Raw genomic sequence first — 15,016 nt, 5'->3', positions numbered from 1 at the left:
AATGATCCTTTTAATGTCTCATTGGATTTGATTTGCTAGTAGTTTATTGAGATTTTTTTGTATCCGTATTCATCAAGGATCTTTTAAAATGTGATTAAGTAACCTAGGTAATGATTAGCATTGCAAGGTCTTTTTTCATTTCTTTTTTCAAAAGTTGTATACACAATATTGGAAATGTCCCAATGTCTTTATATTCAAAACTGACTTTCAAGAAGCCAATGTAGATCTGGTGAATGTTCATTTTAATACTGTCTTCTATTCTCCACAGATAACCACACTAGACTGTTTTTAAGGATATGCATTATCCTACTATTATGTTCATCATTTTCCACAGAATAGTTTCTATTGAAAATCTATAGAACAGCTAAACACCTGTTAGGGGACATTGAATGGGTATTAGGTATTGGTACAATGGGTATTGGTCATATTCTGGTTAAAAACAAAACAAAACAAAACACATAATATCCAAAGGCTAACTTTGTTATTTGTCATAGAAAATTACAACAAAAGGTCTTTTAATGTAAGTAGGAATTAAGTAGTATGAAAAGAGAGAACATACATAACAGTTATCCTTAAGAAACACTTTATTAAAATACTTCCTAGGGCAGACATTAAGTAGGAAAACACTAAGGCAGCTTCCTAACATTATATTCAGATAGTTACTCCCATCTATAAGCAAATAAATTGTCTGCCTTAAGAATACAAAAGAAAACTGCCAGCATAATTGAGTCACCAGAAAAAAAAGATAAATAATTAAATAAAAAGTAAAAAAGTATTTAAGTACATGCAAAAATAGTGAAAAACAAGGAAGTCATTATTAAAAATTATTACTTGAGAGACAGGCCATGATTTTATTGTAAAGATCTTACTAACTAGCATGCCTCTGTTTTCTAAATAACATTCATATTATATAGATAGGATATATCAAGTTGGTTATTTTCAGTATTGTTAGCATATTTTATCAGTTCAGTATTTGTCAGGCTGTGTCCTTTCAAGTGAACTTGTTGGTCAAGGAATTTTAACATTTCTGTGCATTAAATTTGCCATATTTTTAAATATACATAAAGTGTTGTTTTTAATGGAAATTTTTTTTTCATGAAAGATGATATGCAATCTTCAAAGTGTTTTATCTTTGAGACACTTATTTTTTTTCCTTTGGGATACCAAAACATGGAAACAGGAAAATTTCAGGCAGAAACAAAGAGAAGACAAAAAAAGGAGAAAGAATGAAAACAAAACCACAAAACTGAACTATCAGCACTTCTATTGCTTGCATTTATAAATAAAGAACCTGACTGAATTTGCTTAATTTCTACATAATTTCCCTAATTCCATTTATTCTAATTTGATGGGAGTTTAAAAGAAAAGTAACTTAATATAGTCACATTATTTTGTTGGGTTTTTAATTTCTGAGCTACTGAAACCTTTCCTCTTTTTTTATTCCACTCACTATCTTGTTTCTGAATACATTATCTATGTTACTATTCCTTTTACAATTATATGCAAGCTCTAAAAGTTTCTTCTGCATGACAAAATGCAAAAATATCTCTCCTCATTCTGGTTTATTTTATTTTGACAAACAGTTCACAATTTCAGTGGAAAACATTTTGCTTAATACATTAGAATTGAGGGGTGCTTGGGCTAAGTTCAGTTGGCTAAGCATCCAACTCATGATTTGGTACAAGTCATGATCTCATGGGTCCTGGGATCAAGCCCTGCATCAGGATCCCTGTTCCACAGGGAATCTGCTTAAGATTGTGTCCTTCTACCCCTCCCCCAAGTGCTTGCTCTCTCTCTCTCTCAAATAAATAAATACATCTTTTTAAAAAATACCTTAGAATGTAGATGTAGTAAGGTAGGTAATCCAGAATTATAAAATATTATAAAAGTGATCAGCTCTGCTTTATTTGCCAATGCAAGATATTTGAAATGTGAACTATTTCATTTTATATTCAATGTTTTCTAATTGAATTCAATAATGAACTTGGTTTTCATCTAGTACTATCACAAAATTATTTGTGTAGGTGATCTGGTAGTTAAGTACACTCTACTACTCCTTTTGCCTGCCGCCACAAGGTGGCAAAATGGGCGTTATTTTTTCAGACAACATTACAAATAGGCCTGCCCTATGACCCAGCAATTGCACTGCTGGGGATTTACCCCAAAGATACAGATGCAGTGAAACACCGGGACACCTGCACCCCGATGTTTATAGCAGCAATGTCCACCATGGAAGGAGCCTCAGTGTCCATCGAAAGATGAATGGATAAAGAAGATGTGGTTTATGTATACAATGGAATATTCCTCAGCCATTAGAAATGACAAATACCCACCATTTGCTTCAACGTGGATGGAACTGGAGGGTATTATGCTGACTGAAGTAAGTCAATCGGAGAAGGACAAACAGTGTATGTTCTCATTCATTTGGGGAATATAAATAATAGTGAAAGGGAAATAGAAAGGAGAAGAAATGGGTAGGAAATATCAGAAAGGGAGACAGAACATAGACTCCTAACTCTGGGAAACGAACTAGGGGTGGTGGAGGGGAGGAGGGCGGGGGGTGGGGGTGAATGGGTGACGGGCACTGAGGGGGGCACTTGACAGGATGATCACTGGGTGTTATTCTGTATGTTGACAAATTGAACACCAATAAAAAATAAATTTATTATTTAAAAAACATCACAAAGAAATATTGAGAATATTCTTCTATTCTTTTTAATTTTTATACTTTTAAAATATTTTTCTATTGAAAAGTTTTTCTTTCAATAGAATATTATTTCCCTTTCTGAAAATGTTAATTAACACTTATGAAAGTATCTATACTTTTAGTAATATTTTAGAGATGGGGTCCATGTAATTTTTGGAAGTGAGTTCATTGGGCTTTGAAAACTGTAACTTGTGCTTTTCCATTATTGCTAAGATGACTGGTTCAAATATAAAATCTGGCTGTGTAAGTTAATTTTGTCTTCTATAAAACTATTTTGGTGCCAGTAAAAAATAAACAGATTCACTAAATGGTTTTAGAAAGAATCACACTATTAAAGAAAAATACACACTATCATAGTCATTAGGTGGGTTTGAAAATTTGATCCATGAATTTTCTTAACGTTGATAGTTTCCACATTTGAATGGTATATAATGTGTAGTATGTAGGTAGTCTAACCAGTAATTGATCAAATGATATAGATAAATATACAAATCATTTATAATTTGCTAAAGACTTTCTTAATTAGAAATGAAAATAATTGGGATCCCTGGGTGGCACAGCGGTTTAGCGCCTGCCTTTGGCCCAGGGCACGATCCTGGAGACCCAGGATTGAATCCCACGTCGGGCTCCCAGTGCATGGAGCCTGCTTCTCCCTCTGCCTATGTCTCTGCCTCTCTCTCTCTCTCTCTCTCTCTCTCTGTGACTATCATAAATAAATTTTTAAAAAATTAAAAAAAATGAAAATAATTTATCAGATTTATCTAGCCTTATTAGAATTTAGTCAAAATGTTGAAAGCTTAATGTCTTATCTTACCTACCTTCTGGGTGCTGTAAGAATAAAGAAAACAATATCCATGAAAAGACATTCATTTATTTAAGAAAAAAAATAATTTGTGTGTGTTTTAGGTGGTTCTCCAGAACCAGAGTTTGGAATGGGTAATTGGATATTATGATTTTTTTTAATAATATCTTCTCAAGAGAATAGGTAAAAGAGAGAAGCAGGATAGGGAAGGTGAAGGAGCTCTGTGAGAGTGTCTTCAGATAAAGTCTAGCTGATCTCATGGGGGCCTCTGTAACGTAATTTGTGCTGCTGAGTTTGTCACACCTGAGGCAGGGCAGTGGGCCATTTCTACATCTGTCCGAGTCAGTTATTGCCGATGGAGTTGTGCTACCAGTGTAGTAGGGTGCTGCCCCAGGGCAGCAGGGCTAGGCAGCTTCAATCATCTAAGGGTATCATTCAGAAAGTTTGCACATGAGACATCAATCTCGGTACCTACACCAGAATCAAAAAAGGTGTGGGAACCCCAAACTACACGGTGATTTGGGGCATGGTACTGTATCAAATTTCTTTTGGTACTGTATCAAATTTGTGAAAATTCAGTGTCTTACATTTATTATCTTACAGTTTATTATCTTACAGTTCTTACAGATCAGAAATCCAAATCTTACCTGTCACAAGTTCAAATGGGATTCAGAGTTAAGTCAAGGTGTTGACATTATTGCATTCTTTCTGGAGACTATAAGAAGAATCTGTTTCCTTGCCTTTTCCAGCTTCTGGAAGCTGCCTGTATTTCTTGGCTTTTGGCCATTTCCTATATTTTCATGGGCCTATGGCTTCCATGCTTATATGCCTTTGGGCTTCAAAGTAGCTCTACTGGTGTGGAGTTCATAGTCAAAAGAGTAGCGTACTCCAATCTTTCTCTGAACTCTATTCTTCTGACTTCTTTTTATGAGGATCTTTGTGATTATATTGGATCCACATGGATAATACAAAATAATTATCCACCTCAGAAATCTTCATGCAAAACTTCTGCAAAGTCCCTTTTGTCATTTAAGGTAACATAGTCACAGGTTCTGGAGACTAGGGCATGAACATCTTTGGGAGCCATTATTCTGGCCACCACAAGCACCAAAAGACTCAGCTATAACAACTTATCAATCACCGTAGTCATATAGAGATGTACTTTTCAAAAATCTCAAAAATTAAACAGTAGACCATGTGTATAAAAGTAGAAGGAAGAAACTTGATTGTTTCTTTCCTGACGGCATGACCCAGCCACTAAGCTGAGCAGCCTGCATTGTCTGGAACTGGTTTACACATTCCACATTTAGTACAAAACAAATATTGGTATGCTTATTTTGTTTCTGAGCTTAGGAGTTAGCAGACAATAAAAATACATTAAGCCATCTTTGGTTATTTATAATTATGTCAGTACACTACCAAAGAGAGAGAAATGGGGGAAAAAAGGCAACCTTTTCAATTGCATATGTTTTGGAAGCACATATGGAGAGAGAATGTTCTTTCTGTATTACATTAAACATAGGTTAAATGTATTAATCCTCAGAAAATAATACTTGGGAACATTTATTTGGAAACTGGGAAGGAGAAGTGAGACATTTATAGTTAAGTACCAACTGAAACTGGCTTCTACAACAGCGACAGTAGCAGTGACAATACAAGATATTAAGGAATTGCATCCTGAAAAGTCCAGAGGGTAGAGTTTAATTCAGACATGGCTGGGCATAGGTACTAAGATAATATTAGCAGGTCTCAGGCTTATTCCCTGCTTTCTTTCATGTAACGGATGAATTGTATTCCCTCTCAGTGGGGAATTCCCTAGCAGTGCCAAATTGGATATATAAACAGTACAGGTTTTACTTTATCTTCCAATCATTCCAAGCACATACAGAAAAATGATGACCCAACTATCCAAACATTTTAAAATAAAATTGTGAGAAGTGGTCACTATGGTAGTCTAAATAATGACGTCCCTCAAGATATGCACACTTTAATCCCTAGAACGTGTGAATGCTAATTTATATAATATGATTAAGAATTTTGAGACATGGAGATTATCCTGCATTATCTGGTGTGTTCTTTTTTTTTAAATATATTTTTTTAATTTTTATTTATTTATGATAGTCACACAGAGAGAGAGAGAGAGAGGCAGAGACACAGGAAGAGGGAGAAGCAGGCTCCATGCACTGGGAGCCTGACGTGGGATTCAATCCCGGGTCTCCAGGATCGCGCCCTGGGCCAAAGGCTGGCGCTAAACCGCTGCGCCACCCAGGGATCCCTATCTGGTGTGTTCTGAATGCAATCATAACTATCCTTCTCTGAGGAAGGCAGAGGGAAATATAAAACAGAAAAGGAGGCAGTGAGACAATGGAGGCAGAGACTGGAGAGAGACAGCAGCCACAAGCCACAGACCACTTATGGCCACTAGAAGCTGGGAGATGCATGCAATGGATTCTCTCCTAGAGTCTTGAGGGGGAGCAGAAACCTTGATTTCAGTTGATTTTGTACTTCTGGCCTCTAGAATTGTGAAAGAACCAATTTCTCTTACTTAAAGCCATTAAGTTTGTGATAGTTTGTTAGAACAGTTACAGGAAACTAATACAGTTATTTTAGCCCAGCTTGAGCCATATATTTATTTGTGAATTGGTCATTGTGACTCAAAAATAAATAGCATTGATTGGTTTGGCCTGGGTTGTGTGTGCCCACCTTGAACAGAGGTATCAAGTGAACTACGTTCCCATGGACTAAAATTCAAGGAGGGGTGGTTTTCCACAGCAAATAGGGTGCTAGTTTCAGAAGTCGGGTCAGTGGAAGCTGGACATTCATCAACAGCAGATGCATATGGCATATGGACTAGATAAATACGGGGTTAGTATAGTCCAGGGGGACTAGTATAGTCCAGGGTTGTACATGGCTGCCTGTAGACTTGAAAGTAGTTCTGTTGGTATAGAGACAAAGTTCTTTCTTTGGGTTCATAGTGCTGCAAACTGGGTGGAGAAAGGTAAAGATTTATTTTCTCTTCCTCTTCTCTCTTTCTTTTTCTTACAGATACACTACTTTCCCCAGGGAAAGTTTAAGATTATTTGGAAACGGGAAAGATAAAGCAGAAGTCAACTTATGCCTTTCAAACCAGCATTTTATCTTCATGTTTTGATTCTTATTTTTATGAAAATTACTCTTAACACTTGTCTTTAATTCTGATCACTTTCTAAACTATAAAAATGCATCTAGGATATTAGGAGATTACTTCACTTGGAAACAAAAAAAATGTCTAAAACATAAGACCCATAGAAAATGGACCCAGTTTTAGTCTCTGATGAGGAACATAATCAATTTTGTAAACTCTAAATGTTAAAGTGAGTGTCTACCTCTTTTATTTGTTTATTTTTTGTCTTCTATATCAAAAGTCTTATCAATTGTGGTTACCTCTTCAATCACAATGATGTTTGTTTCTCTTTACCCTAAACCAATGAAGAAGACCAGGAATCCTTTCTTTAATTTATTACTGTCCTGGTTTCCTAACTGTACCCCACCAGAGAAGTTCTAACAAATTAATTTTAAGTATGTCTTTAATAAACATTTACTTATTGAAAGATAATAACTCTCCATAATCTACAGAATTAAGTTCAAGTTCCTAGCTTGGCATTCTGGACACTCCAAATCTAAACTAAGCTGTGAAACCTCCATTAAAATCCTTTTATCCCCCTTAATTTAATATTTTATGTTTAATATTTTTTATACCTGCCTCTTATGTGGCCTCCATTAATTTTTTATTTTTTTATTTTTTATTTTTATTTTTTTTCCATTAATTTTTTAATGGTAAATTTTACTTATCTTCAGAATGCTGTTTCCCAAAGTGTGAAGTTCATTTGCTTCTGAATCATCTCCAGTGTTCTTAGAAACTTTCTGATTTCTGCTCTAGAACCCTAGATCCACGCAAAGGTAGTCTGATCTTGCAAGTTCCTTGTTGATTTTTTTGATACACTAAAATATAAGACTTGTTTTGGAAGTTGACTCTCTCCATTTTCTTTCACAAACCTCCTCAGTCACAAGCTCACCATAGTATGTGGTTTTTCAATATAATATTAAAATTCCATCATTGGAATTAAAACGTTTAGGGTTTATTGCTGTATTTTTTTAATGCATGCATAGATTTTTATTTCTAACATTTTTCAAGGACAGATGGAAAGTCAATTGGATCATTTAACTTTTAAAATAATCAAAGAAATATTGTGGATAATTCTTATTTTCCAAATCATAGAAAAGATCATTTAAAGTTACTGTGTTATACTCTAGGTATACTTATTAAAATATTGTGATTACTCAAATTTCATTCATAGAATATACTGAACGTTTAGTTTATTCTTTTTTGAGTTTAGGTTACTTCACATTCACATCTGATATATTTTCTCACTATTATCTCTGTAGTTGATTCTTTTATTTCCTTTTTATCATTAAGAAAATTAAGCTAATGAAAGTCCTTCTGGTTGCAAATTACTTATATTCCCGGTGTTCCATCTAAGTTACTAAGTGTGTCTTCTGCTGGGGAATTTTGCAAGTCTTATATAACAATAAACTTACAAACTTTGCCTCTACGAGACATTGCCTAATATGGATATTCCCTATGTTGAATTGCTTTTGGAGCTAGCCTGAAAGGCAATGCCAGAGCACAGATTAAAGGGGATGCTAAAATGTTATTGTAAACATATTGGAGTTATCGTGTGCCAATAACTGAGGTTTGCACATGAAACATAGAGAAAGTGTAAATGTACATTAATCATATTGTATGGATTCAGATGGGATATCAAGTTTTTTTTCAAATGGCATAATGTTTGAGTTTTTTTAAAGAATGACTGTTAATGTATAGATTTGACCATTTGAATAGGAGAACAATTGTTACCAAAGTCATATGGATGTCAGAGTTCAGTCTAAACCACAATAATATTTATAATACTGGTTATATGAATGGCTTGTTTTGTTACTAAATTTTTAAATACAGGTTAGAAGTAACTTTGGCATCATAAATCCATATTGAATATTAGTAAAATATTTTTTTAAAATATAGACTAAAGTATATTATTTTACTTTGTAAAACATATTTTCTTTTTGCTTCAATTACTAATATTATATGCATATTGATTGAATATAATTTGAATCAGTAGCCACACATTGGTCTCTTAAGTATCTCACATGTTTTAGTCCAGGGTTAAATATGTGTTTTATTATTTGGGGCTGATGATTTTGTTTAGGGGTGACATTTGTTGATTGTTAATTGGCCTCAGAAATGCTATTTTTCAACCTTGTGATATTTTCCTTTTCGTTCTTACTCCTTCCTCAATATAAGTTATCAGCTTTCATTTTCTGAATTTTCACTATGACTCCAGCAGCCAGATGAAATACAGCATTTTGAAAGTTAGAGTCCATATACCCTGATCCTTGAAAATGCCTGTATATAATCGATGTCGCCTTGGAACCCAATATCAAGTTAGGTTTTAAAAATCATATAAAAACTTAACATACTTAACTAATGAAAACTGAGGGGAATTTCTTCAAATTGCAAAGGATTATGATCTTTGTCTTACGTCTTCAGAAGATTTCTTTTACTTATTTGTAATTTCTTTGCTGTTTAATAGATTGTGTATAAGGTTGAACTCCTTGGACAGATTTTTTATATACACATATTATACTGATTAGCATTTAGAAGGTTCGGTGTTAATGCTTAATAAATTATTAAATGAATTAATACATGGATTATTATATTACAAATTTCTGCAGTTAAATCAACTTTGCTTTGCTGTAAGTGGGAAAACATCAATATCTGTGTTTGACAGAGGATCCAAAATACATGGAAGATAAATGTATTTTAAAGGTCATGTAACAAATAACTGTCATCTACTTTGAAGTGCTTTGCATACTAGTTTCTCAATCCACAAACTGACAATGGGTTGCCTTAATAAGTACAGACAGTGACATCATGAAAATGAAGACATAGTCATTCCTCCCTTCATTCTCCCCTCACAAGAGCAACTAACAAGTATTCAAGAACAAGACACCACTGAGAGAATCCTAGAACATGAGGTGAGATTGACGCACCCTCCTGCACCTCAAACAAGACAGACTGCTTCAGAAGTATAAGAGAAATGGCTGCATTTTGACCACACTGCCCCTTTCCCAGGCCAGCCCAGCACCACATGCTGACGACTCCCCTGAGCCTCCAGTTCCTCAAGTGAGAAAAGAGAGTCCAGGAAGGGACAATCAGCCTCTCCCAGCATTGTGGGTTGTTTTGTGGGAGGACCTATTCTTATTTTTACCATAGCAAATGCAGAGGAATCTGAAGGGTTCAACCACTGGAAGTCTGACCATGACAGAGAACTGGGTGGGGTTTGTAGCAATTAGCACACAGATCTTGGCACACCAGATTGCCAAATTGCAATGCCCAATAGTTATCCCAAACAGCACCTTTGCTCATCTTCAGAACCAAGTGGGGATACACTCTGAGAGGGGAGCTCAACATAGTGCAAATAGTCTGATTTGGATTCTCCAGACAACTAGATTTGCTGGCTTAGATCTTGGTTCTCCTGTGCCCACACAAGGTGCTGAGTCACAGTCCTACCTACAGTGGAGAATATATTTCTGCCCCATCTGCCAGAGTGGCTGATGAAAACACCTGAAAGCCATACTGTCAAGAGACACTTGAGCTGAGATACAAGGAAGGAGAGCAGATTTCCCCCAAGCAAAACCAGGATGAGGCATGGAGGCTTCATGTGCTATGCACAGGCAGGAAGATTAATTCACAGCCAAGGCTGAGGGTAGCTCCTGGCCACTCCCAGCTAGAAAGCCTTTTTGCAAAATTGAGAGTAGCTTAGAGTGGTCTCTCTTCCTTCCACCCAGGCAAGGGGACTAAGACACAGCCTGACCTGCTATGGAGAATGGGTTTAGGCTCCATTTGGCCAGAAGAGCTTGTGAAAATACCTGCAAGCTTTGTGGCCCAGGGGAGCTTGAGCTGAGAAAAGCATAGAGCAGAAAGTTTACAGAGTGAAGCCAGTGGCCCTGCTCTGCCAGGGAACTTAGGCTGTGCGTTGCTTGAGTTAAGAGAACAAAATGCCTTACCAGCTTAAGAGCTCCTTATCCTGCTTCAGGAGTAAGGAATCTAATTCATAGTCCTACTCATTGTTAAATATAACCTTTAGCCTATCAGACCAAGGAACCTAAGGTCATGGGAAGCTGCATACCCATTTGATAGCCTTATGTACAGTGGCACTTAAATAGAAAGTATAGTCCATGGCTTCCCCTGTTTGCACACCAAAACTGGCTACTTGATTTGTGAAGTCATTCCACACTTAGGCCTGATTCAGCTTCCCAAACATTAAGCTGTACAAGGTCTGGTCTCTGGCCTGCTGCCCTATCAGGGGAGAGAATCTAATTCAAAATAGTACTACTCAGTATAGTACCCTGTCCTGGCCATTTAGTAAACCCAACCAGAGAGTTCAGGCAACAGTGGAGCCCATCCTATAGCCTCAGTTGGGTAGGAAACCAAGCAATCCTCTCCAATTCTTCTCAGTCAGGGGCACAGCCCTCATTCCAGTCCTCAGAGTGCGAACAGTTCCTTTTCCCCAAATTAGACCATAGTAGCATGCCTCACCAACCCAAAGCTGTTACTAGCAGACACACCTGGAAAGCCAAACTGAAGAGCTATCCCTGACAAAGCAAAACTGTCAAGTCTGGAAGAGGAACCCCATTACTCAAATATGAAGATACCAATGTAAGGAATCAAGAATCACAAAAAAATTGGTAAATATTGCTCCACCAAAGGAAACTATGAAGTTTCATTACCTGACCATAAAGAATTGGAGGTCTATGAACTGCCAAAGAATTACCTTGAGGAATTATTCCACAAGAAAACAGACTGACAACAAAATGAAAGTTTGACAAGAAAATAGCAACCATAGGAAAAAACAAAACAAAACAACAACACCAGAAATCCTGGAGCTGAAATATACAATAACTAAACTGAAGAGTTCAATACTTTCAAATGTAGACTGAACTATGTAGAGAACAGAATCAGCTACCTGCAGGATAGAACACTGGAAATTATGCAGTCTGGGGAGTAAATAAGGAGGCAAAAGAATGACAAAAAAAGTGAAGAAAACCTATGGGGATTATGAGACACATTAAAAAGAAACAATATCTGCATTTTGGGAATTCCAGAAGAAGAGACAGAAAAAGAGATAGAAAATATATTTAAAACAATAATGGCTGAAAACTTCCCAAACCTGGGGAGAGAAATGTATATCCAGATCCATGAAGCCCAAAGGACCGCTAAATAGATTGAACCTGAATAGAACTATACATTATAGAGACACATTATAATTACATTGTCAAAAGAAAGATAAAGCATTTTAAGAATAACAAAAGAAAAGATAGATGTTACATAGAGGGAACCCCTGACTACAGACAGATTTCTTAACAGAAGCTTTTCAGGCCAGGAGAGTATGGGATGAAATATTCAAAATATTAAAAGAAAATAACTGTCAAATAAGAATTCTACCAGCAAAAAAAGGCCGTTAGTAATGAAGGAGAGAGAAAGTCTCCCAAACAAACAAAAGCTGAGGGAGTTCAATACCAACAGATTTGACTTACAACAAATGATAAAGGGAGTCGATGGAGTGGAAATGAGAAATTAATTAACATCATAAAAAACCAAAATGGTAGCATAAATCTCTCTTGCAATTATAAATATATAGTCATAGTTAAGCTCTGCAATATGGCAACAGTGGTGCATAACTCACAACTGTAGTTTAAAAGTAAAAAAAAATCCCAAAAATAGCCATTAGTAAAATAATGTTATTAGTTGCACAATATAAAAATCATGTAAATTATAATAGCAATAACCTGAAATATGAAGAAGTAAAAGTGTAAAGTGTATGAATTCTATTCAAGTTGTTATCAATTTAAAATGGGGTATTATAAGTTTAAGATATTTTATGGCAGTCTTATGATAAGCACAAGGGAAAATCTTAAAGCAATTGCACAAAAACACAATAAAAGAAATCAAAGCTTAATTATACCCAAAGACATCAAAACACAGCAGAATAAGAAACCAAAAAAAGAAAAGAAAAGAAACAAGGAGAAATGAATGGTTCTATAAAATAACTGAAAAAAATAACAAAGTATCAACAGTAAGTCCAAATTTATTAATAACAAACATATACAGATTAAATTTCTACTCAAAAGATATAAAATGGCTAAATGGATAAAAAAGCAAGATCCAACACTGCTGCTTACAAAAGACTCACTTTGGCTTTGATGACACATATAGATGAGATTGAAGGGATAGAAAGACACATTTCAAGCAAGTGATAATAATGATAAAAAAGCTGAGGGAGTTATATTTATATCAGACTAAAATGGTTTAAAAAATAGACAAAAATGGTCACTATATAATGATAAAAGGTGTAATAACAATTGTCAATATATATATGCTCAACATTGGAGCACCTAAATATATAAAGCAAAACTAACAGGTGAAAGGAGAAACAAACAGTGATATAATTAGCTGGAGACATTAATACTCACCCTCAATAAAGGATATATCAGTGGATTTTAACAACACAATAGGCCAAATGAACCTAACAGACATATACAGAAAATACTACCCCCAAATAGCAGAATATGCTATCTTCTCAAGTCACATGGAACATTATTTTAGGATAGGCCATATGTGAATTAGTAAATTTAAGAATATTAAAATCGTGCTAAATATCTTCTCTGACCACAATGACATGAAATTAGAAATTATTAACAAGAGGGAAACAGGAATATTCACACACACATGGAAACACCTTCCTGAACAACTAATGGATCAAGGAAGAAATTATATGGGAAATCAAAAAGTTTCTTGATAAAAATGAAAATGGAAACACAATATATAAATAAGAACATATGGGATGCAGCTAAAGCAATTCTAAGAGGGAATTTCATAGCAATAAATACCTACATTAAGAAGGAAAGCTTTCCAAATAAATAACCTAATTCTATGCCTCAAGAAACAACACAAAGAAGAAACTGAGCCCAAAGTTAGTAGAAGAAAGGAAATAATAAGAATTAGAACAGAAATAAATGAAACAGAGAACGGAAAAACAATAGAAAAGATAAACGAAGCTTAGAGTTAGTTCTTTAAAAGGATAAGCAAAATTGACAAATGCTGAGCTTGACTAACCAAGGAATAAAGAAAAAGGAACTAAGTAAAAAAGAAATTATAAATGAAAACAGGATATATTGCAGTTGACACCAGAGAAATTCAAAGGATCGTAGGAGGCTACTATGAACAGTTGTACACACCAACGAACTATACCACCTAGAAGAAATGGAAAAAATTCTTAGAAACATATAACTTACCAGGGCCAAATCAGGAAGACATACAGAATCTGAATAGACCAATTATTAGTAAGGAGCTGAATCAATAATCAAAAATCTCCCAACAAATAAAAGTCTTGGACCAGGTGACTTACCAATTATTTAAAGAATTAACAACTTCTTAAACTCTTCCAAAAATCTTTTTTTTTTTTACTCTCCCAAAAATCTAAGAGTATACTTTCAAACTTGTTTTACAAAGCCAGCATTATTCTGATATCAAAACCAGAAAAGGACACTGCTAGAAATGAAAACTATGGCCAGTATCCCATTCATATAGGGATATGAAAATTCTCAGTAAAGTACTAGCAAATCAAACTCGGCAGCACATTCAAACAAATCATCCACCATGAACAAAAGGGATTTATTGCTGGGATACAAGGATGGTTCAACATATGAAAATCAATCAATGTGATGCATCACATTAACAGAATGAGAGAATCATATGATCACTCAAAAAGATGCAGAAAAAGCACTTGACAAAATTCAACATTCATGATAAAATATTATAACAATTTAGCCACGGAAGGAACATATCTCAACATAATAAATGTCATCTATGACAAGCTCACAGCTCACATCACACTCAATGGTGAAAGGATGAAAACTTTTTTCTAAGATCAGGATAAGACAAGGATGCTCACTCTCATCACTCCTATTCAGCATAGAACATAGTACTAGAAGTCCTAGCTAGAGTAATTAGACAAAAAAAAAAGTTATCAGAGTTGGAAGAAGTAAAATTGTTTCTATTTTCAGATATGACATGGCTTTATCAGTAGAAAATCCTAAAGACTCAACCAAAAAATTATTAGATCTAATCAATGGATTCACAAAATTGCACATTTTAATACTAACACAGAAATCAGTAATTTTCCATACACTAACAATGGCATGTCTGAAAAAAGAAGTAAAGAATTTGATCCTATTTGCAATAGCCTCAAAAACAATAAATATTTAGAAATGAGCTTAAATAAAGAGGTGAAAGATCTCTGTACTGAAGATGATAAGATGTTGCTGAGAGAAACCAAAACCACCAATAAATAGAAAGGTATCCCATGTTCACCGATTGAAAGAATTAATATCGTGAAAATGTCAAT

The sequence above is a fragment of the Nyctereutes procyonoides genome, unplaced genomic scaffold, assembly GCF_905146905.1.
Source record: "Nyctereutes procyonoides isolate TBG_1078 unplaced genomic scaffold, NYPRO_anot_genome, whole genome shotgun sequence".
Classification (NCBI taxonomy): domain Eukaryota; kingdom Metazoa; phylum Chordata; class Mammalia; order Carnivora; family Canidae; genus Nyctereutes; species Nyctereutes procyonoides.
Note: the sequence above shows the minus strand (reverse complement) of the source record.